A 23,113-nucleotide genomic window follows, 5' to 3' on the forward strand; every position below is an offset into this window, starting at 1 on the left:
GCAGATATATTAGCCCCAGGTTAAGCAGGCCCCTTTTCCCTGGGTAAGGTAAATGGGAAGGTTCCAGAACAATCAGGAACTTTCTGGAAACAATTAAGGCAGACAGGCTGATTAGAACACCTGCGGCCAATCAAGAAGCTGCTAGAATCAATTAAGACAGGCAGGCTAATCAAGGCACCTGGGTTTAAAAAGGAGCTCACTTCAGTTTGTGGTGTGCGTGTGAGGAGCTGGGAGCAAGATGCGCAAGAAGCTGAGAGTGAGAAGGCATACTACTGGAAGACTGAGAAGTACAAGCATTATCAGACATCAGAAGGAAGGTCCTCTGGTGAGAATAAAGAAGGTGTTGGAGGAGGCCATGGGGAAGTAGCCTAGGGAGTTGTAGCTGTCACGCAGCTGTTATAGGAGCCACTGTAGACAGCTGCAATCCACAGGGCCCTGGGCTGGAACCCAGAGTAGAGGGCGGGCCCGGGTTCCCCCCATCCCCCCAACTCCCTGCTTGATACTGGAGGAGTTGACCTGGACTGTGGGTTCCACCAGAGGGGAAGGTCTCTGGCCTGTTCCCTGATCCACTAAGTGGATCAGCGGAGACTGCAGGGATTGTTCTTTTTCCTTTTCCCCATGCTGGCCAGTGATGAGGCTAACTGAGTGAACGGCAGATTTGAGCCATAAAAGTGGCCAAACTGAGGGCTGCCGTGAACCTCTGAGGTGAGCAAATCTGCCAATAAGCACAGGACCCACCAAGGCAGAGGAGGAACTTTGTCACACTAGAGAAAATGTTATATGTTCCTTCTGTATGTAAAACAGGCTCTTTCTCATCTTTTCAACCTATTCTATAGCCATTTGGTGGAATGCTCTGGCACGGCCAGAAGGTTCTCTATGGCACACATGCCATGGAGTCAAGAAAAACACAGAAAATCACTACAAAACCAAGAAGATCCCTCCCACTGTTGAGTTATCACTAGTGTTTAAAACCTGGAACTTTGGATTCTCAGCAGAGACCTCTGCTACTTGAGCTAAAGGAGTAACTGATATCTTCTATGTGAATCAGCCTCTAGTAGGTATTTAGCATACTTTTTTAGTTGGTTACACAGAAATAGACTGCAGTAGAATGCTGGAGATCAGGAATCCTTGGTAATATTCCTGGTTCAGGAAGAGGAGTATGTTCTTGTAGTTAGAGCAACAGTTACAGACAGGATAGAAAGAAAAGGAGTACTTGTGGCACCTTAGAGACTAACAAATTTATTTGAGCATAAGCTTTCGTGAGTTACAGCTCACTTCATCGGATGCATTCAGTGAATGCTTTGAGCTTATGCTCAAATAAATGTTTTAGTCTCTAAGGTGCCACAAGTACTCCTTTTCTTTTTGCGAATACAGACTAACATGGCTGCTACTCTGAGACAGGATAGACAAACTCATAGATTTGGTACATCCATTCTAAGCCCTGGTCTACACTAGGACTTTAGGTCGAATTTAGCAGTGTTAAATCAATGTAAACCTGCACCTGTCCACATGATGAAGCCCTTTATTTTGACTTAAAGGGCTCTTAAAATCGATTTCCTTACTCCACCCCTGACAAGTGGATTAGCGCTTAAATCGGCCTTGCCGGCTCGAATTTGGGGTACTGTGGACACAATTTGACGGTATTGGCTTCCGGGAGCTATCCCGGAGTGCTCTATTGTGACTGCTCTGGACAGCACTCTCAACTCAGATGCACGATTGTTTGCCGTTGCTCTGACGCAGGGAGGGGCGACTGACGACACGGCTTACAGGGTTGGCTTACAGGGAGCTAAAATCAACAAAGGGGGTAGCTTTACATCAAGTAGTATTTCAGGCAGGACTTCACGGAGGGTTCCAATAAGAAATGGTGCACCTAAGTTATTGTTCTTATTGGAACAAGGTGGTTAGTCTGCCCTCTGATTGATACATGGCTAGATTTACCTCGCTGCACCTTCTCTGTGAGTGACTACAGTGTGACCTAGAGGAATGAGTCCCCTAGACGGGGGGGTGGGGGGAGTTTGCAAATGAGTACAAAACAAATCTGGTCTATTTCTTGTTTTGATCCACTCCATCTATCTTTTACATCTTTGGCTGGCAGCAGACGGTGCAGAAGGACTGCATGCCATCCACATCTCATGGCGGCTCGGCACAAGATGGTACAATAGGACTGCTAGCCATCCTCATCTCTTGCCTGCCCGGCAGAAGATGATGTAATAGGACTGCTAGCAATCCGTATCACCTGCCTGCTCACCATAAGATGGTTCAATAGGATTGACTGCAGGACTAAACAGAACAACTTGATCAAGTCACTCCAAATTTAGTCCCTGCGCCCATGTCTGCCCAGGCGCTCCTGATCGACCTCACACAGGCGACCAGGAGCACCTCGGACATGACGATGACGGCTACCAGTCCTATTGCACCGTCTGCTGCCACAAGGCAATGGGTTGCTGCTGCTGTGTAGCAATGCAGTACCGCGTCTGCCAGCACCCAGGAGACATACGGTGACAGTGAGCTGAGAGGGCTCCATGCTTGCCGTGGTATGGCGTCTGCACAGGTAACTCAGGAAAAAAATCGTGCGAAACGATTGTCTGCCCTTGCTTTCACGGAGGGAGGGAGGGAACGGGGGCCTGACGATATGTACCCAGAACCACCCGCGACAATGTTTTAGCCCCATCAGGCATTGGGATCTCAACTCAGAATTCCAATGGGCAGCGGAGGCTGCGGGAACTGTGGGATAGCTACCCACAGTGCAACGCTCCGGAAGTCGACTCTAGCCTCGGTACTGTGGAAGCACTCTGCCGAGTTAATGCACTTAATGCACTTAGAGCATTTTCTGTGGGGACACACACACTCGAATATATAAAACCGATTTCTAAAAAAACGACTTCTATAAATTCGACCTAATTTCGTAGTGTAGACATACCCTTAGATGTATTGTGGCTGACTAGATATGATTTAGGTCTCCAAATTAGAGATCTGGAAGTTACTTTGTGCAAACTTTCAGTTAGCTTTTTTGTTTAATGGGGGAATTATTCTTGGCCGACCAACAGAGTGAGGCCTTGCTCAATAATAGTAAGAATGCTCAAGTGCATAGAAATATAAACAGCAGCCAGTAGAGGTCATCCCAGAACTCATGGTCTTCTGATGCCTAGCTTAGATCACTTTATCCTAGGCTACAATGTATTTGGATGAGGACACACATACATGACATGGTGGTGCACAGGCAGCCCAATTCAGCTAAAATGTAATAATTCCGAGATCATTTCTTTTAGAAAAATATCCACTCTTGATTTACAAATTGTCAGCGATGGAGAATCTACCACCACCCCTGGTAAATTGTTATAGTGGTTAATTACTCTCTCTGTTAAAAATGTATGCCTCTTTTCCAACCTGAATTTGTCTAGCTTCAACTTTCAGTCATTGGATCATGTTATATCTTTCCCTGCTAGACTGAAGAGCCCATTATTAAATATCTGTTCCCAATGTAGGTACTTACAGACTAATCAAGAGTCTGGGGACCTGAATAAATATGCATAGACTACCTTGGTTGAAAGGCAGGTAACAATTATCTAAAGGGGTTGTTGCTTGCCAGACCTAGTTTTATTAAAACACAGCCACAAGAAACCTCTATTTGTGGCATGAACTGCTCTATTGACGTCCTAATATTTGAACATGGACAAGTAACTATCCAGATGTTTTTAAAATAGGATACAGACATAGGTCAAGAATTTAGCTATTCAATTTCCAAATTTCTGGCTCTTTTAGGTATTTGGCCCTTTTCTTTTCTTTGTCCATTCTTTGAAACCCATAGCTCTCCTTTTATACTAAGAGTGATGACGAGCAGTAATCTCCATACTCGGTGTTTTCTTTATTTCCTTTTAAATAGATGACACACCAAAGACTATTGTAGCTCCCACAGGCACTCTTCACTTCTGGCTACGAGCATTATGCTGACAAGTGATGCTTATCAGTATTCTACGTATTGGCAGATGAGATGTTAGCCACGTCCCCTACATTCACCTGCTGTTCTAAGTCAATCTTACCTAGTACTAGTGCCTAGTAAGTGACTACATATATTTTCCTGCTCCACAAGAGCTACTGCTCAAAGGTCCCCTCCCTAACTTGTACCTTAGCCTGAGTTATTGGTGCCTATGAACTGGGGAAATCTGTCTGAAACTAGGGCCTGATCTATGCTACCAAGTTAGGTCGAAGTAAGCTGCCTTATGTCAACCTAATGCATGTGTCTACACTAAAATTTGTCTCCCACTGATGTAAGTGCCCTGTTACAGCGACACAGTAACACCACCTCCCCAACTGGCACTCAGCCAGTTCATCTATGTACTGAAGTTGATGCAATGCAGGTGTAGACAATGAGTCATGTCAACCCTAACAGTCCTTCAGGCAATCTCCCTCAATGCCTGACACGGATTGCTGTGGTCACAATTGTGAACTCCAATGACCGGGGTGATCTAGACTGGAAGGGTCCACCTTCCTTTAAAGCCCACTGACCAGTAGCAATCTGGTGTTGTAAATTTCCTCAGGGCATTTGCCACTTCCTTCTCCTCTGTCAGTGCAGTTCTCATTTTGGTGTCCCTGCACTGGAGCAAGCTTGGTACACAGATCCAGCAGTGCGGACTTGCGCATTCAAAAGTTCTGTAGCCATCACTCATAAACCCAAACCTGAATTACGATGTAATCCCATCAGTCAATGCTCATTTCTGAGGCCCAGAAGTGGCATTCCACCATCTACAGCTGCTTTGTGAACACCACTAATAACCTTGAATTGGTTTTCACTATGTCGCCCTTGTCCTCCAAGAAATAGTCATTTTCGCTGCTGATTTGGCTCTTCTTACAGCTCTGCAAATACTGGTGGATCATGTGTCCTGTGCATGCAACACTTATGACAATAATGCAAAGTTGTGTAGGCTCCATGCTTCTGTCAGAAATGGCAGACAGCAAGGAGGGCCACATGAGTTCGTGGAATTTTTTAAAAAGGTGCAAAAGTTATGGGATATAAATGACATTATGGTATGGACACAGTTGGATGCTGGGAGGTTGACCCCTTGCTCCCAGTAACCCCTACGCAACTCACTTCTGCCCCATCATGCATCGCCAAAGTTTTCCAAAAGGTAGTGCGCAAGACTGTGGCGGGTTGCACACTGGGATACTTACTTATGGTGCACAGACAAAAGCACTCCTGGTGAGTACGTGCAGTGCCGACACAAGGAGCCAAGTATGCACACGAACAAGCGATATACTAACTCCAGCCACTTTATGCCGACATAACTTGTATCAATTGAAGTTTGTAATGGAGAGATGGCCTAGATCAGTGCTACTCAAAGTGGTGGTCCACGGACCAGTGCCGGTCCGCGAACCATCAGCTGCCGGTCTGTGCGCACATTGGAAAAAAAATTGCCGGTCCCCCACATCTGATAGCTTGAGAAGCACTGGCCTAGATGACAGACTACCGCAATGAAAGGTGGCACACGTTAACCCAAGGGACAGCTTTTCTAATAGGCACAGACTGTATGTCATGCTGGTCCAAGGACTGGCTACCAAGAGCCACAAGGAAAGACCCTGCACTGGGGACAATGTTAGCTACTGCTCTCATTTCATGGCAACTCCCAGTGACAGAAGGGAGAAAGAAGAGGTCATGGGCAGACCATTACTTTCCTCTAATGTAGAATCTATTGTTCCCTTCACATATCTGCTCTGCATTTTGTTCAGCCTTTGTCCTTAAGATGGATTCATAAGCAGCGCAAGAAGACCTTCCTTAGGGGCTGTGCTTCCTCTTTTCTTTTGCTGGCGGCAGCTTAGATATGCTCCCTATCACCTGGCCCTATTCTACTGCTACTGTTCCCTTACTCTCCAGTTTGCAGCTATCTGTTAGGTGCATAATTTGCTGCTGCTATCCAAGTTTCAGCCATCTGTAGAACTCCCAGTAAGTTGGTTCAGGGCTACCAGTGACCATACTCTGTAGTCACCTGGGTCCCCCTTCATTGGTGATGAGCTGGAGGACTTTGATACAGGCTTCTCTACTTTGGAATGGTGGAGAAAAGCTACCCTTAAACAATCGTATTAAATGAGGATATTGATATAATAGGCATCACAGAAACTTGGTGAAATGAGGATAATCAATGGAATACAGTAATAGCAGGGTACAAACTATATCGGAAGGACAGAACAGATCATGCGGGGGTGGGGGTGAGGTGGCACTGTATGTGAAAGAAAGCGTAGAATCAAGTGAAGTAAAAATCATATCTGAATCAAACTGTACCATAGAGTCTCTATGGATAGAAATTCCATGCTCTAATAATAAGAATTTAGTGGCAGGGATATATTACAGACCACCTGACCAGGATGGTGATAGTGACTGTGAAATGCTCAGGGAGATTAGAGAGGCTATTAAAATAAAAAACTCAACAATAATAATGGGGGATTTCAATTATCCCCATATTGACGAGGTACATGTCACCTTAGGACGGGATGCAGAGATAAAGTTTCTTGACACCTTAAATGACTGCTTCTTGGAGCAGCTGGTTCTGGAAGCCACCAGAGGAGAGGCAATTCTTGATTTGGACCTAAGTGGAGCACAGGATCTCATCCAAGAGGTGAATATAGCTGGACCCCTTGGTAATAGTGACCATAATATAATTAAATTTACTATCCCTGTGGCAGGAAAAACATCACAGCGGCCCAACACTGTAGGATTTAATTTCAGAAAGGGGAACTACATAAAAACGAGGAGGTTAGTTAAAACAGAAATTAAAGAGTACAATGCCAAAAGTGAAGTCTCTGCAAGCTGCGTGGAAACTTTTTAAACACACCATAATAGAGGCTCAACTTAAATGTATACCCCAAATTAAAAAACATAGTAAGAGAACCAAAAAAGAGCCACCATGGCTAAACAACAAAGTAAAATAAGCAGTGAGAGGCAAAAAGGCATTCTTTAAAAAGTGGAAGTTAAAGCCTAGTGAGGAAAATAGAAAGGAGCATAAACACTGGCAAATGAAGTGTAAAAATACAATTAGGAAGTCCAAAAAAGGATTTGAGGAACAGTTAGCCAAAGACTCAAAAAGTAATAGCAATTTTTTTTTTTAAGTACATCAGAAGCAGGAAGCCTGTTAAACAACCAGTGGGGACACTGGACGATCGAGGTGCTAAAGGAGCACTCAAGCACGATAAGGCCGCTGCGGAGAAACTAAATGAATTCTTTGCATTGGTCTTCATGGCTAAGGACATGAGGTAGATTCCCAAACTTGAGCTGTTCTTTTTAGGTGACAAATCTGAGGAACTGGCCCAGATTGAGGTATTATTAGAGGAGGTTTTGGAACAAATTGATAAATTAAAACACCAATAAATCACCGGGACCAGATGGTATTCACCCAGGAGTTCTGAAGGAACTCAAATGTGAAACTGCAGAACTACTAACTATAATCCGTAACCTATCATTTATATCATCTTCTGTACCAGATGACTGGAGGATAGCTAATGTGATGCCAATTTTTAAAAAGGGCTCCAGAGGTGATCCCGGCAATTACAGGCCTGTAAGCCTGACTTCAGTACTGGGCAAACTGGTTGAAACTATAATAAAGAACAATATTGTCAGACATATAGATGAACATAATTTGTTGAGGAAAAGTCAAGATGGTTTTAGTAAAGGGAAATCATGCCTCATCAATCTACTAGAATTCTTTGAAGGGGTCAACAAGCATGTGGACCAAGGGGATCCCGTGGATATAGTGTACTTAGATTTTCAGAAAGCCTTTGACAAGGTCCCTCACCAAAGGCTCTTACGCAAAGTAAGCTGCCACGGGATAAGAGGGAAGGTGCTCTCATAGACTGCTTAAAAGATAGGAAACAAAGTGCAGGTATAAATGATCAGTTTTCAGAATGGAGAGGGGTAAATAGTGCTGTCCCCCAAGGGTCTGTTCTGGGACCAGTCCTATTCAACATATTCATAAATGATCTGGAAAAAGGGGTAAACAGTGAGGTGGCAAAATTTTCAGATGATACAAAATTACTAAAGATAGTTAAGACCCAGGCAGACTGAGAAGAGTTACAAAAGGATCTCTCAAAACTGGGTGACTGGACAACAAAATGGCAGATGAAATTTAATGTTGATAAATGCAAAGTAATGCATATTCGAAAGCATAATCCCAACTATACATATAAAATGATGGGGTCTAAATTAGCTGTTACCACTCACGAAAGAGATCTTGGAGTCATTGTGGACAGTTCTCTGAAAACATCCACTCAATGTGCAGCAGCAGTCAAAAAAGCAAACAGAATTCTGGGAATCTTTAAGAAAGGGATAGATAATATGACAGAAAATATCATGTTGCCGCTATATAAATCCATGGTATGCCCACATCTTGAATACTATGTGCAGATGTGGTCACCCCCATCGCAAAAAAGATATACTGGAATTGGAAAAGGTTCAGAAAAGGGCAACAAAAATGAGTAGGGGTATGGAATGGCTTCCATATGAGGAGAGATTGATAAGACCTGGACTTTTCAGCTTGGAAAAGAGATGGCTAAGGGGAGATATGATTGAGGTCTATAAAATCATGACTGGCGCAGAGAAAGTAGATAAGGAAGTGTTGTTTACTACTTCTCATAACACAAGAACTAGGGGTCACCAAATGAAATTAATAGGCAGCAGGTTTAAAACAAATAAAAGCAAGTATTTCTTCACACAATGGACAGTCAACCTGTGGAACTCCTTGCCAGAGGATGTTGTGAAGGCCAAGACCATAACAGGGTTCAAAAAGGAACTAGTTAAATTAATGGCGGATAGGTCCATCAATGGCTATTAGCTAGGATGGGCAGGAATGGTGTCCCCAGCCTCCGTTTGCTGGAAGCTGGGAATAAGCGACATGATGGATCACTTGAGGATTACCAGTTCTGTTCATTTCCTCTGGGGCACCTGGCCCTGGCCACTGTCAGAAGACAGGATACTGGGCTAGATGGCCCCTGGGTCTGACCCAGCAGGGCCATTCTTATGTTCTCATGTAATATTCCAGATGTTGCTGCTGGAGCAGCCCAACTATTATTCCCTAGACACAGCCTCTACACTTTGTGGCCTTCCTGCCCTGTAGCAAGATGAAGAGCTCAGGCTGTCAACATGTGTAAGCAGGAACATTCTAAGACTCTACTGATAACCTTTCACATATACCCTCTGTGCAATGCCAGTCTTTGCAACTAAGAGTCAGAATCTACTACTCATAGGTCAGTTAATTGCTGGCTGAGCCCAGGAAGGGGAAAGAGGAGCCCAGCACCAACCTGCTAGAGGAGGAATAGTGCTCTCTGCACAGGCAGGGACTAGTTTTCACTGTATAGTGCTTATACTGTGTACTTTAGGAATGAATGAGAGTTAAATATCTAAAACTAAATTAGAAGTGAAATTATATGTGTTTTCTCTGGAAAACTCCAGTTTCTAGATATTTCCCACTGAACAATTTAAGATTGTTCTTGAACTACCTATAAAATGCATCTACTGATTTTAAATCCAGGGCAAGAGACTAACAAAATTCCCAAAGACAAATGAAACACATTAAAAAAAGTAAAATATTTACTGTAGCTATCTAGGCATCAAAATTAGCCAACCCCCCCACCCCCAGATATAAAGTGTGAATTTTGCTTAGCTGTGTAAACCTAGTAGTCGGCAAAACTGGAAAAAACTGTGTTATACTTCATTGGTACTGAACCAATACTTTAGTACAACAGTCCCCATTTAAAAAAAGTAAGGATACATCAAAACTATTGACTTAAAAGGTTAAGTGTTAGTCTTTTTGTAGCTGATAAATGTAGAGCTAATGTAATCAGTGGTTGTAAGAGGTAATGCCATCAGCTGACTGCCCTGACCTGGGCTTCTAGTTTTCACAAGAGTAAGATTTAAGAAAAATGTCGATTCTAGGTCTTTTGACCTAGATGGGACCTTGTTAGTGCCAGCCTAGTGTTCTGGTAAACACACTGAGAAATTTCAGCTCAAATCAGTAACATCTGCAATTCACTAATACAACACATGGCTTTAAAATTAAAAGGCATTGTGATCAAGTGCTTCAGGATATTTTAACAGTTAAAAGAGAATGCTGTCAGATAAAACATTTAGGTAATTTGCTTCCATGTTTTTTTCCTTTTTAAAAAAAAACTGGACAAATTCAATTGTATTATATTTCTTAAAAAAATGCAGGAAAAACAAAAATCCAGTTAATTATTTCATGGCTGACTGATCTAGGGGAAATGAGAATCTTGTATGTTTCCCTACAACATGTGTCATCTATTAGATAGGTAGGTTTTACTAGTTCAAACTGAGTAAGACTAAAATTAATTAGAAAGCAGTTTAAATTACAAGCTAAATACAATAAAATGTAATAAAAACAGCAAATGACATTTAGGTCATTAATAATATTTCTTATATAATATTGTATTGATTATTGCTGCTTACTATAACAAGCTTTACAAGTTGTTGAATTAACTGTTTAACCCTAAATGCAGCAGCTAGAATACTTTGACACTCACATATTTAATAATACATCAGATTGGTTCATTTTACAATTTGAAACTTCTTAGGTTCTCATTAATGCTACTCAATTTATAAGTGAATCTGGACAGTTTGTAGGCCAAGAGGCATCTATTATTCTTCCTTATATAACATAACTGAACTCCCCAATTACCAGGTTTAAAGTAATTAAGACATGGAGATGTATCAATGAAATTATTAATTACTTCAACATCTATAGTCAGTGTTGGGAATTTAAATTAAATGAAAAGCTCAAATGCCTAAACAGCCACAGGTTTCAGAGTAACAGCCGTGTTAGTCTGTATTTGCAAAAAGAAAAGGAGTACTTGTGGCACCTTAGAGACTAACCAATTTATTTGAGCATAAGCTTTCGTGAGCTACAGCTCACTTCATCAGTAATCTTCACTCAGTGATAGGAAACAGCATGGAAAACTATCAGAACTTCTTTAATTCAGCAGTAAAAATAAATATCGAAACAAACAAACAAAAGTACATCTCTCTCTAATGTTTGTTTCTGTGTATATATGTGTGCGTGTATATGTTGGTCAAACCTACCCAAAAGAAAGAATGTCCCTGCTTATAGCTTTCTGAACAGTTTTGTTTTCTACCCGGCACCTTTCACCAGCAGGAAATTAATCTATATTAAAAAAATAAGGAAGCGATGAAGAAATTAAATGATTTTTTTCCATTATTATAGCAGGTAGCAGTAGAGAATATATTGGTACAAGTGATTTTATCTCCATTGCAGTCTGATGGGCTTCCTTCTTGCCTCCCAGATTCCCAGCACGTGCTAACCTTTATTACTGTTTACGCTTAGTGGTATATACATCAAAAATTCGTACCAGACAAAATTCTAAAGTTAATATTTAAAACTCTTAATGAAGCCAAAGGCAAGGGTTTTTCTGGAAAATTGTCCCTCATAACAATACCACCAGATCAAAACACCCCTATAACATTGCCAGAACTATACACCAAACTCATGGCCTGACCGCAATAGCTACTAAAGTGAACAGAAAGATTCCAAGGCGTTGGGTTAGGCTCCACATCATGACTACCACATTCTAGCTAAGAGCCTGTATCTCATATGAATACTTATTTAATGTTAGTTAATTAATTATAAAGAAATATGTATGGATAATATAAAAAAGCAGTCAAAATGGAAAACCCTATGACTGCTTTTCACTTGAATCAGAAAAGGCATTTAACGGTGTTGAAAGGGGATACTCAGCTATTACAGATCACAGAGTGATTAGGATTTGGTAAAATCCAATTATATGATGGAGATGGCTCTCAGAATTCTTCCACTACACTGATGCAGTTTCCTACCCCCGACAAAGATCACACAGTTCACTTTGGATAATGTTAAACCATCCTTTTTCTGAAATTACATTATAGTTTGGTGTTAATTTTACATTATATTTAGTTTTTCAAAGAGAATTTGGGGAGAGGACAAAATTGGTGAACGTCTAATGCTAGAAAACCAGGAGTATTGTTTAAAAAACACTAGTTCCTCAGAGCTATAATATTTCCAACCATTTAGAAAAAACATACTATAGCATCTCTCATCAGAGCTAATGCAAGACAGCATTAGAAATCAATAAATCTAAAAGTATTGTGCAAATATGTCTCATAACAGGAATACAATACGCAGCCCTCCAATGAGACCAATGTGCATTGAGGTAGGAAGTGTTAAAAAGGCCTGTGGCAACATTAAATTCAGTTATTGGCAATGAGGTGATTATATGCATGAATGACACTGAAACAATCCACAAATAAAGATGCAAATTCTGCTCTCATTCATATCTGTGCAACTCCACAAATAGTGAAGGAAGAATATGGCCCAAAGAGAACATGCTGAAACAATTCTAGACACCACAGTGTTCAAACACTCCTAATCTCGTAGTACTCAGAGGACTTCAATATGAACAGCTCAAGAGCTCTGCCTCAGACAGAGAAAGAAGAGGAAGATCTTTCACTTATCCCACTTTTGCATATGTTGGTATTTCATTAGCTCTACTGAAGGAACAACCAGAAAATAAGGTAGGTAGAAAGACTATTTGGCAAACTTAGGAGAACATGTGCAGGGCAGGCAAGAATAGTAAATGAGATGCACATATGTTTAAATGATCACCTCACAGGGCTGGTGTGTGTGTGTGTGTGTGACTCACTCAACAGCCTATCTTGCAGGGATGATCAAGGTTTTTCCTTGATACAATTACCAAAGCACAGGAAATAAAAAAATATTTTTGAAATACTCTGGCATTGGGAATAAAGGGCCAAATTCTCTGGTGGCCTAATTTAAGAATCCTTCAAAACTGCACAATGAGACTTGGAGATCAGAGGAGGAAGGTGGAGAAAATAAAAAGCCTATACAGCTAATTTTAGTAAGACCAGGTCAAAAGATATGTTGCTCATGAGATGAGACATACATCTTGAAGCACTTATTGTAAGGGCTGGGATCCAGAGTTCAAGAATAAACACTTGTTGCACTAGTTTTCGAATGCTTAAAATGGGTGTATGTGTGGGGGAATCATTAGCAAAAATGAAGGAAAAAAGTTGTCAAAAGTAAAAAAATGTAAACTACTATGTACTGTCCTATTTTCTAACAAAAAGATCACTTTAGAAAGAAAACGTTGATGTGTCTCACTAGATCCAAGCAAAACCCATGAACACTTCTAAGCAATACCGGATCCTAAGTCAAGAATTCAGAAAACACAGAACAACATTGATGCTTTAATCATGGACTTTTTTTCTTCATTGCAAATAAAAAGGTCAACACCATTGATATAAAAAAATGACAGGCTCCTGAAGTCACAGAAAAAAATCCACATGATCAGTGGAGGACACAACTTTAAGAACTGATATTTAAATCAGGAGTTTTTCTAATTTTAAATCCTCAAGTACATCACTTTCTATAGACCACACAACGAAATCACAAGTCTCTTTCTGTGTCATCAGTTACACTGTTTCAATAGAGGTCATAAGTACAGAACTGGAATATGTTTCAAGAGCGCGCAGTTGGAAATGAACCTTAAAATTTTTTAACTATGTACAGACAGGTGAAATATAAAAAAGATTGCATTTTATTTAGTTTTGCTGGTGAAAAATAAATTACTTCACTTCTTATCCATAAAACGGTGCAGGCCGCTACCATAGAGAATGTGTTAACACCACTAGCTTGTAATGGAGGCAATCACATTATTACTATCTAAATTTTTGTTTATTTTTCAACAGACTGGTGTCTGAAAATCATGCTATCTTACATTTCTGTTCCTCTGTAACCTTAACTATTATTCCTACTGTGTAAAGGGAAGCACAAATTTAAGGTGACAAAGCACCAGTTGGTGGATGTGAAGTATACTACGAAAGCAGAAACCTATGAAAGCTTCAGAGCCATTATGAAATAACTGACCTATATGAAACTGCTACCATGGTTCACAAATTTATTGTCAGGTTCCAGCCTCTAGCTGTTCTCTGATTGTTCTAAATACTTGACAAACTGAAGCCTTTTCACTTTCCGTTGAAATTGCCTCATCTCCCTGTCAGAGCGCCATGGGGGACTCCATTACTTTTCCGACTTCTTTCCCCTACTGACAAGTCATTTAGCTGGCTTCTTGTTGTGAAGGCTGTCCATGTCAAATTAGCCAGGGCCCCTATTGTCCTTATTACCACTCGAAAAGCCATCATGAGTAATGCTATGGGGTCCCTCAGTTGTCATCATTTGTCAGAAAGAAAGGGAGTGTGGTTACATATAGCTGACAGGTAATTTCAGTGTCTACAATTACCCCAATTAGTCTTGTCATAAACAATTCGATAAATGCACACCAATACAAACAGATAAACACACCAAGGTTTCTCACTATTAATGTCACGTAATGGGTAAATCAGTGATATAATGCTATATTTTATTTATTTATTTATTTAAACTATCCTCAGCTGCAAGCTGGCAGTTGCTACCTGGTCAGCACAAATTGTACTATCTACTTTCATTAGCTCATCACCACAAGAGAATATGAAAGGCTGTGACAAAATTCATTTAGAGAGCGAGAGAGAGAGAGAAAGAGCAGATTGCCTAAAGCAGGTGTTACAACAAAGATAAAACAAAGGTTTTCTTTAGTCAGTTTAGTACTGCAATGGGTTTTAGAGAAGAATACTTTGTGTTTAAAAAACAAATGTGAAATACGAGAGAGACTGAAAGACAGAGAATGCAGTGAAATATATTCATTTTGAAATTAGAAGTACCTTTTTTCTTCTTTTTTTCTCCCAGTTCAGTCAGTGGGCATGACATTTAACAATATATATTAAAGCCTGATTTTCAGAACCAGTTATTTCATACACAATATTAATGCAATTCTCTCCATCTATTGATTCTAGAATTTTAAAAGATACACATTGTAATGCGGTACAGTCCCTGCATTATATTATGTTAAACAGACCCTGCTATTCCTCAGTTCAGAATGATTTGATTATGGGCATAATAATTTCAATTCACTGGACAGTCCATAATATTACAAGGTTAAGTATTTTCAGGCAAAAAATATTGGAATCAGCAACTGCTCTTTTTAAAGCATAATGTAGCCCTGTTATAACACAATATCAAAAAAGGCTGCTTTAATCAGATCTACATTCAATACTGAATTAAGACCTGTTAAGCTTATTCTTGTGATCCAGATAAATAAATGTTCAAATCTCGACATCTCTAGAGTCCACTGCACCCTGTCTGTTTGCTGACCGCAGACTTAAGTGATGGCTGAAAAACCCAACACAAGCATGTTGTTGTAGGAAATTGCTTTTGGCAACTATTTGTTCAAGCTCAAGATTTTTTTTAAATGAACACTAAGAACCCACCAGAAAACAGGACAGGTCTCCCTAATGAGTAATCTATTTTAGCACAGTCTTGTCTAGGCATGACAGTTTACTGAGAGGCTTGAAAAACTCGTAATTACCAGTGTTACAGGGCAATTAATGTATATTACACTGCACTACTCATGGCAGCAACTGTCATTTTCTCAATAAAAATGAGTACTCTTCAGCTAAAGGTGACATTAATTGGGACTTTAATGACTATGCAGAGGAGCTGAAGCCAAATATGAACAAAACAGCGATTCAATGAGCGACTTCAGAAACGAGAAAATTGTACTAAAATGAGATTAATTGCTGTTTAGAAAAAGGAAAGAACCTAAAAAGCTATTAAATTGCAGGGTTTGGGTGCCCGGGTGATGGTTGTGATGTTAATCTTGCATTCTCACAGCAGGCAAATATTCACTAAATTCAGAGCCTTTTGACAGCAGGAAAAATCATGTATGCTTAACTTCAATCCATCAAAAATATATTTCAGCTTTTATCAGTGTTCTAAATACTTCTGCAATTTCAAAAATTACTGCTCCATTCCTTGGCTGTCATCATGCAAATGTGAACACTGTCAATATTGCTATGAAAAATTCCCTGGCTTCAAAAGGCCTACTTCGGTGATAAAGAAAGAAAAACGTGAAGATTAGAATTGCAAAACACACACTACTAATACAACAGAAAGCAAACAATAAGAATTTAATATTTAAGTTGTGGAAACTGCTAAAATAGAAAATGATGGGGTGTTGTTTGTGTGTGTGGGAAAAAAATCAAAGAAAATTATTTCTGAAAATCGTTCAAAGCTTGTAACTTTATAGTTAATTACTCATCACAAATAATTAGGACATAATTTTGCAGCTTAACTTCAGGTGATATAATTATTAAAACTGCTCTGTAGTTTCTGAAAGCCTCTATCCCTACTACTTAATTCTTTCAAGCAATTATATAATTTCTTTTCTTTATAGCCTTTTCAACTGTCATGATGAGTGTATACATAAAACATTGCACTTAAACTCTGACATATAAGAGGGATAAACATAGCTCTGACTCACTTTGAAGTTATATCTCCTGTAACTTGAAATTTGAAAATAGAAAATTAGTTTAGCAACTACATATAAGAATAGACATACTAGGTCAAACCAATGGTCCATCTAGCCCAGTAACAATACCCTGTCTTCTGACAGTGTTGAACTTCATATAAGCAGCACAAAGTCTGTAACATTTGCACCCTTGAATAGATAAGAACAGACATTACAGTACTTCACAATTTCGCATTCCATAATCAATTCTGTTTGTTCTGCATTTTAATAATTAAATAGCCATCTCATCAACAGATTATAAACCTCAAGACACATTAACACACATACAGTTCTGGCTATACCCAAGAACCCACATCCACTAAATGACATAATGAAGGAAAAAATAATGGTGGTGTTATATATCTTCAAATCAGCTGATTCTAAAAACAGAGAAATATTATGATTTGCATTATCAATTACTATTATTTACCACATTTAACCATTCACATGCGTATGTGAATGTATGTGCGTGTGGCACATCTATGTTTATTAAATGCAAACAGCAGGCTAACCCAAAATTACAGTTATGAATTTAAACAAATGAGGAAGGGAAAAAGTTCAATGGAACTAGTCACAGTAGGAAATACTATGCCCAGAAGTGTGTGCTTGATTGGGACCTCACTTTTAATAAAAGTAATTTACCCATACTGTACACAGTACATTTGATAACTAGTTAAGACCGTTCATTATAGAACTATTACATAAAGTATTGCAAAATGGATGAGTTACTGTGGGAACCTTAACTTAAACATACACTTTAGAAAATTAACATAGTTAAACTTAATGTTGCATTGAAAAAGATTTTTGCATTTAACTTCCTTGTTTTTTAAAGAAAAAAAAACCACAGAAGACAAAACTGCATGTGTTTAACATTAGCATTTAAATAACCCATTTAGGCTTTGAAGTTCACCCTTCACTTATGTGAATGAGGCAAGTTTGCTTCAGCTACAGTTGTGACAGAGGTTTCTGCAAAGCTGGTTTAACAAAGCAACACCATCAGTCTAGATTTGGATCGCGGTATGTTTGCAATTAAATGTCTAAAACCTTTTTTTGAAATGAAACCTTTTAATTTGCATGTATATCCTAAAGCCATAGGGTCTGAGTCTTACCCCTTTGGCTGTGTAAGGGGGCATAGTCTAAATAAGAATCAGGCCCATAGTATACACACATTATTTGTCCCTGTGATTCCCTTAGAGCTATTTTTGGAGGATTCTGCTGTGCGTGTTTCATTTACAGCAGTCCCAGTAATATTGGGCAACACCTGTTGTGTCTCTACAGTCAAGCACGGAAAATATGAAGTTGTTGCTAAAAAGTGTTTTTTCCATTCCATTATAGTTTAATATTTTAGATTTGAAAACCCCAAATTTAGCAAAGAGACTATTTCTCAGAAGCACCAGCCACAGGGCAAGTTTGAGCTGTAGTTTCTTTGTTCAGTAATTCTTCAAGTTATTAGAGATAGAAAGAAAGATTTGTTTTGGTAAGCTGGAAAAAAATTTTATTTCTCTCATACTCTCCATACTCAACAAAAGACTACTTGGTATTTTTCTTAAACTTAAAAAAGAGAAAAACACCTCTTGATGACACCAAAGAAGGAACGTATCAACCCAAATTGAGAAAAGTGATGGAGAAAGCTGAATAAAAACTGAGCTAGAGTTCCTCTTCTATAATACACACTCAAATGTGGTCACATACAGTATGTACATATCACAGCATCCGATGAAGTGAGCTGTAGCTCACGAAAGCTCATGCTCAAATAAATTGGTTAGTCTCTAAGGTGCCACAAGTCCTCCTTTTCTTTTTGCATATCACAGTAGTGACTCAAGTATCTCAGAATTCAAAGGACCGGACTGCATTACCATAACAAACACACATTCCAAGTTTTATAATTGGGTCTGTTTAAATTTGCATTGACACAACTGAAATGTTAATGCACCTATTCGCTGCCCTCACACTTTGCTTTTCCTCTTCCTCTTTTTTCCCCCAGCTTTTGTCTTCATTTCATCTTCATTACTTGCACAATATAATTTCATGTGTTACATCTAAGTCTACATTTATACATTCCTGTATGCATTTTTGGCAGGTGACTCTGCTCTTTCATCTTATTAAAAGAATGAACTTTTCAGAATGTAAATTATATGCAGGTGAAGCTTGCTATAAAAGCAGAATGCATTTTTTTCTTAAAAACTTAAGAAAAGATTAAGTTTGTATGTAAGTAAAGAAATTAAAGAAACAGAGCCCTAGATTCTGCAACTGCAAGAGGTCAACTGAAGGCAATATAAACTCTCAACTTAGCAAGGTACTTAAGTATATGCCTTCTATAAGCATGTGAATAGCTCCACAGACTCAAAGAGGGGGAATTCAGTGGGTATCACGCTGAATTAGGGAACAAGTCAATGGGATTTCTTGCTTGAAAGTAGCCAGATCAGGCCTATATGGTTTGTAGTTTCAAAATATTTATGTCATATTGCAATTTAAGAATGTATCTTTTTAAACGTAAAGAAGGAACTGAAAAGCCACTGTACATGGTGGGAGTGAGGAGAAATGGGAGATGTATCTTTTGTTGAGGTATTCTTGAGCAATCCTATACCATTTATGTATAGTATTTTTTTTTAAAGTGACAATACTCCATTATGTTGCATATATCATTTTTACTATACAGATCCCACGGATTTCAACAGAATTTGAACTGTATTGTAGTATTTCACATTAGACATTGACATAAATGGCACAAGCATTCCCAGACGATATCAGGAGTGCTTTCCTGTGTAGCAGTTACTCTGTAGGACACTCATTATTATGAATACAGAAAAGGGGAAATCCAGTAATAGTAGAGGACTGTTGTTGCTTTCCCCCCTTTTCAAAAACTACTAGGACTGTCTGAAATCAGGGCCATCCTATTTAATTTCATAAAGCTGTGGCTGAAATACTTTGGTCTCATTTTGGTTGCTGGGTTTGATGTGGGGGTGGCTGGGTGATGTTAGTGGCATGTGATATACAGGAGGTCAGACTGGATAATCTGGCCTTAAATGCTATGACTTTCTTGGCCATTCTCTAAAGCACTATATTGAGCTTCTCCTCATTGATGGCTGTCCTCAGCAGTTGACCTAAAAGGGTTCAAACATGTCAAGACTGTAGACCAGAAAGGTCCTCCAGTATTTAAAACAATCATAAAGATACATTAACATGGCAATATTAACATTCAACTACCAATACATTTCCATTTGATTTTCTAATGTCATCACTAACAAAGAAAACAAATAAATAAAAATTACACGTATAATGCTAAGGGTAAGACAGAAACTCACAAAATCCTCTAAGCTCAGTAAAACCTCAAGACTCATACATTTAATAATTGATAGGTTGTGGCTTAGCTCAGCAAAGTGGTACATTAATGGTAAATTATTATCAATTCTAGGTGACAGTAGCTAGTTACATTTTGGATACACATGAAAACTTCATTACGTTACCTAATGACAGGAAAGCCATTATGATTTCTTGAATTTGTGAATTGACAAGTTAACAAACAAACAAACAAATCAGCACAAAATGTACCTTGTTCATTTATTCTGACAAGTGTAATTTAGTTGGGTTGTTTGCAGAGACTGAACCGGGGACCTATGATTTCCCACCACTTCAGCTAAAGACAAGGCCCGTTATGATGGAGGCAGTAGCACATGTAAATCTCTCTATACCTGACTTACCAACTACAGGGGAAATGTGTTAGAATGATTGCAATCATTTTCACAAAAGGGAGCAGTGGAGAGGTGAATTTTTTTTCTCAAATATACAGGGCCTCCCAGAGGGGGGGCAAGTGGGGCAATTTGCCCAAGGCCCTGCAGGGGCCCCAAGGAGAAGTTTCGGCGGCACTTCGGCAGCGGATCCTTCGAACACACCCGGAGTGAAGGACCCGGTACTGCTTCTTCCGCTCTGGGTCTTCGGCGGCGGGGGTCCTTCCGCTCCATGTCTTCGGTGAAGTGCCCCGAAGATCCGGAGCGGAAGGACCCCCACCACTGGAGACCCCAGGCCCCATGAATCCTCTGGGCGGCCCTGTAAATATATAAACCCTTGGATTTTTGCTTGATTTGGATAACTTTTCCAAACTTGTTGCTAATCAAGTGTGGATATTTCAAGCCCCTGGATACAAGTATTATGCAAGTTCATCAACATCTTATATTGTCCCATATTGACCAGTACCAGCTGCTTCGGGAAACAGATCTAAAACTCCCATTAGTGACAATTTTGTAATTTACTAACATCATCCTCTTGGGGGAAACCACTTTGATTTTCTATATCCCATCTAGTGTAAGAGAAGATATATACAGTAAAAGCTTTATTATCCAGCATACTGGGGGAATGTGGGGTGCTGGTTAGTCAAAAATTCTGGTTAACTAAGAGTTATACTTACAAATGGAATACCAATTCTCAAAGAATTAGAATACAATAAAATGAATAAAGTATAAATAGTATACAGGTACTCACCAATCCTGTAGTAGTACTGCACTGCAGCGTGGTTGGTTTCTTGAAGCACTTCAATATATACAGGTAAAGTTTTCTATACAGTAGGTTATCTTATGACACTACTTATCACTATGGGTAGCGCATGGCGTACACCCAGATCAGTAAAAATACACTTAACACTAAAACTATACTGAACAAAATTTAATGTTTCTTTGATGATTCAGATGGCACTTCAGGATCTTGCAGTGCCTCAGGGTCATCATTATCAACATCAATTATCATTGTAGACGTAGAAGAGGTAGGACATTGGGCTGAATCTCTAATGACCCTATGGTCTTGGCTACACTTGCGAGTTACGGTGCAATAAAGGAGCCCCAGGTGCACTAGCTTACTATCCGTCCACACTGGCAAGGCACGTAGAGCGCTCTGACTCTGTGGCTACAGCGCTGCTGGTACTCCACCTCGCCAAGTGGAATAAAGTTTGCTGCACCTCTGCTGGAGCGACGCGGCGCCAGTGTGGACGCCCTGGTCCTATAGTGAACTCTGATCAGCCTCCAGAAGTGTCCCACAATACCTGTGCTAGCCACTTTGGTCATCATTTTGAACTCTAATGCCCTCCCCTCAGGTGACCCACCCTTTAAATTCTCTGGGAATTTTGAAAAATCCCTTCCTGTTTTCTCAGCCAGGGGTGGAGTGCTATCAGCGAATCTTTTCAGCGAATCTTTCCAGGTGACCATGGCTCCACGCGCCAGGCGAGCCCCAGTATGGAGCAAATGGCGAGTTGCTGGACCTCATAGTGTTTGGGGGGAGGAAGCTGTCCAGTCCCAGATGCGCTCCACCCATAGGAATTACCATACCTTCGGGCTGATATCAAGGGACATGATGGAAAGGGGCCATGACCGGGACACACCGCAGTGCAGGATTAAAGTGAAGTAGCTGCGGAATGCCTACCACAAAGCCTGTGAGGCAAACCGCCGCTTCGGTGCTGCCCCTGCGACTGCCATTTCTACAAAGAGCTGGACGTGATACTTGGCGGCAACCCCACCTCCACTCCAGGGACCACCATGGACACTTCAGAGCCCAGTGCAACAAGGCAGGAGGAGGAGCAGCAGCAAAGTGGGAGCAAGGGTGCCGAGGCGGAGGAAGACATCCCGGAATCCCTAGATGCATGCAGCCAGTAGCTGTTCTCAAGCAAGGAGGAAGGTAGCCAATCGCGGCGGCTGGTGCTTGGGGAAGGACAAACACCAGAAGAGGTTCCCAGTAAGTGGCTTTTATTTTGGGAAGGAAGTTATTTGGTGCGGGCTCTCGGGGCGAGGAGGGTTAGGGCTGCATGCATGCCTAAATGCGGAATAGGCCACTGATGTGCTCTCTCACATCGCGGTAATTGGCCTCAGTGATCTCTTCAAAGGTCTCATCCAGAACTTGGGCAATGTGCTTGAGCAGGTTTCTCAGGAGAGCCACTGTGGTCCTTGTCCCAGTCAGGTTAACTTGTCTGCGCCACTGTGCCGTGAGGGGCAGGGGGACCATTGCTACACATAGGCAAGCTACCTATGGGCCAGGGTGGAAGCTGCATTGCAGTAGAAGACCCTCCCTTGCTTCCCAGGTCACCCTCAGCAGCGAGATATCTTCCAGGATGAACTCCTGTGGAAAATGTGGGGACAGTGTTCAGTTTAGGGGCCCTCTGTCACTGTCGGTTCTCCCGAAAGCACAGAAACCCAGAGGACAGTACAGCCATGAAACAATCAGTCACGCTTGACCCTGTGCTTACTCACCATTTTGGGGTTCCCGTGGTTATGTGCGCTCGCTTTAGGACGGGCAAATTATGCTATTGTGTAGACTGTGCTTGCCCTTAAGTACGGGGGAATCATTGCTCTGTCTGGTGTGAACAATGCTGCCTCTGTTAAGTGTTGCATTTTGCCTTTACAGATGCAATCTTGAGATCTCAGCCGTCCATGTTATCACCGGCTGAAAGACTCCAAAGAATCAGAAAGAGGCCACATAGAAGCAAGGAAGACATGTTGCATGAAGTAATGCAGCATCCAAGTAATGAAAATCAAAAAGTGCAGGAGTGGCGGGAGAGCGAAAGGAGGGTCCGCCAGCAGAATGCGGATCGCCGGCACCAAAGCACAGAGCGGCTGCTAAGTATCGTGGAGCGCCAAGCGGACTCAATAGAGGTGCTCGTAGCAACGCAGGCGGAGCGCTACCG

The 23,113-nt window shown here is 40.6% G+C and overlaps 1 protein-coding gene across 5 annotated transcripts in view; it reads right to left on the bottom strand.

Annotated features, from left to right (window-relative positions):
- Positions 1–23,113, bottom strand: part of CDIN1 (CDAN1 interacting nuclease 1) — a 205,323-nt gene that overhangs the window by 59,219 nt on the left and 122,991 nt on the right. The window lies entirely within an intron of this gene.

This window comes from Natator depressus, chromosome 6 (genome assembly GCF_965152275.1).
Source record: "Natator depressus isolate rNatDep1 chromosome 6, rNatDep2.hap1, whole genome shotgun sequence".
Lineage (NCBI taxonomy): Eukaryota > Metazoa > Chordata > Testudines > Cheloniidae > Natator > Natator depressus.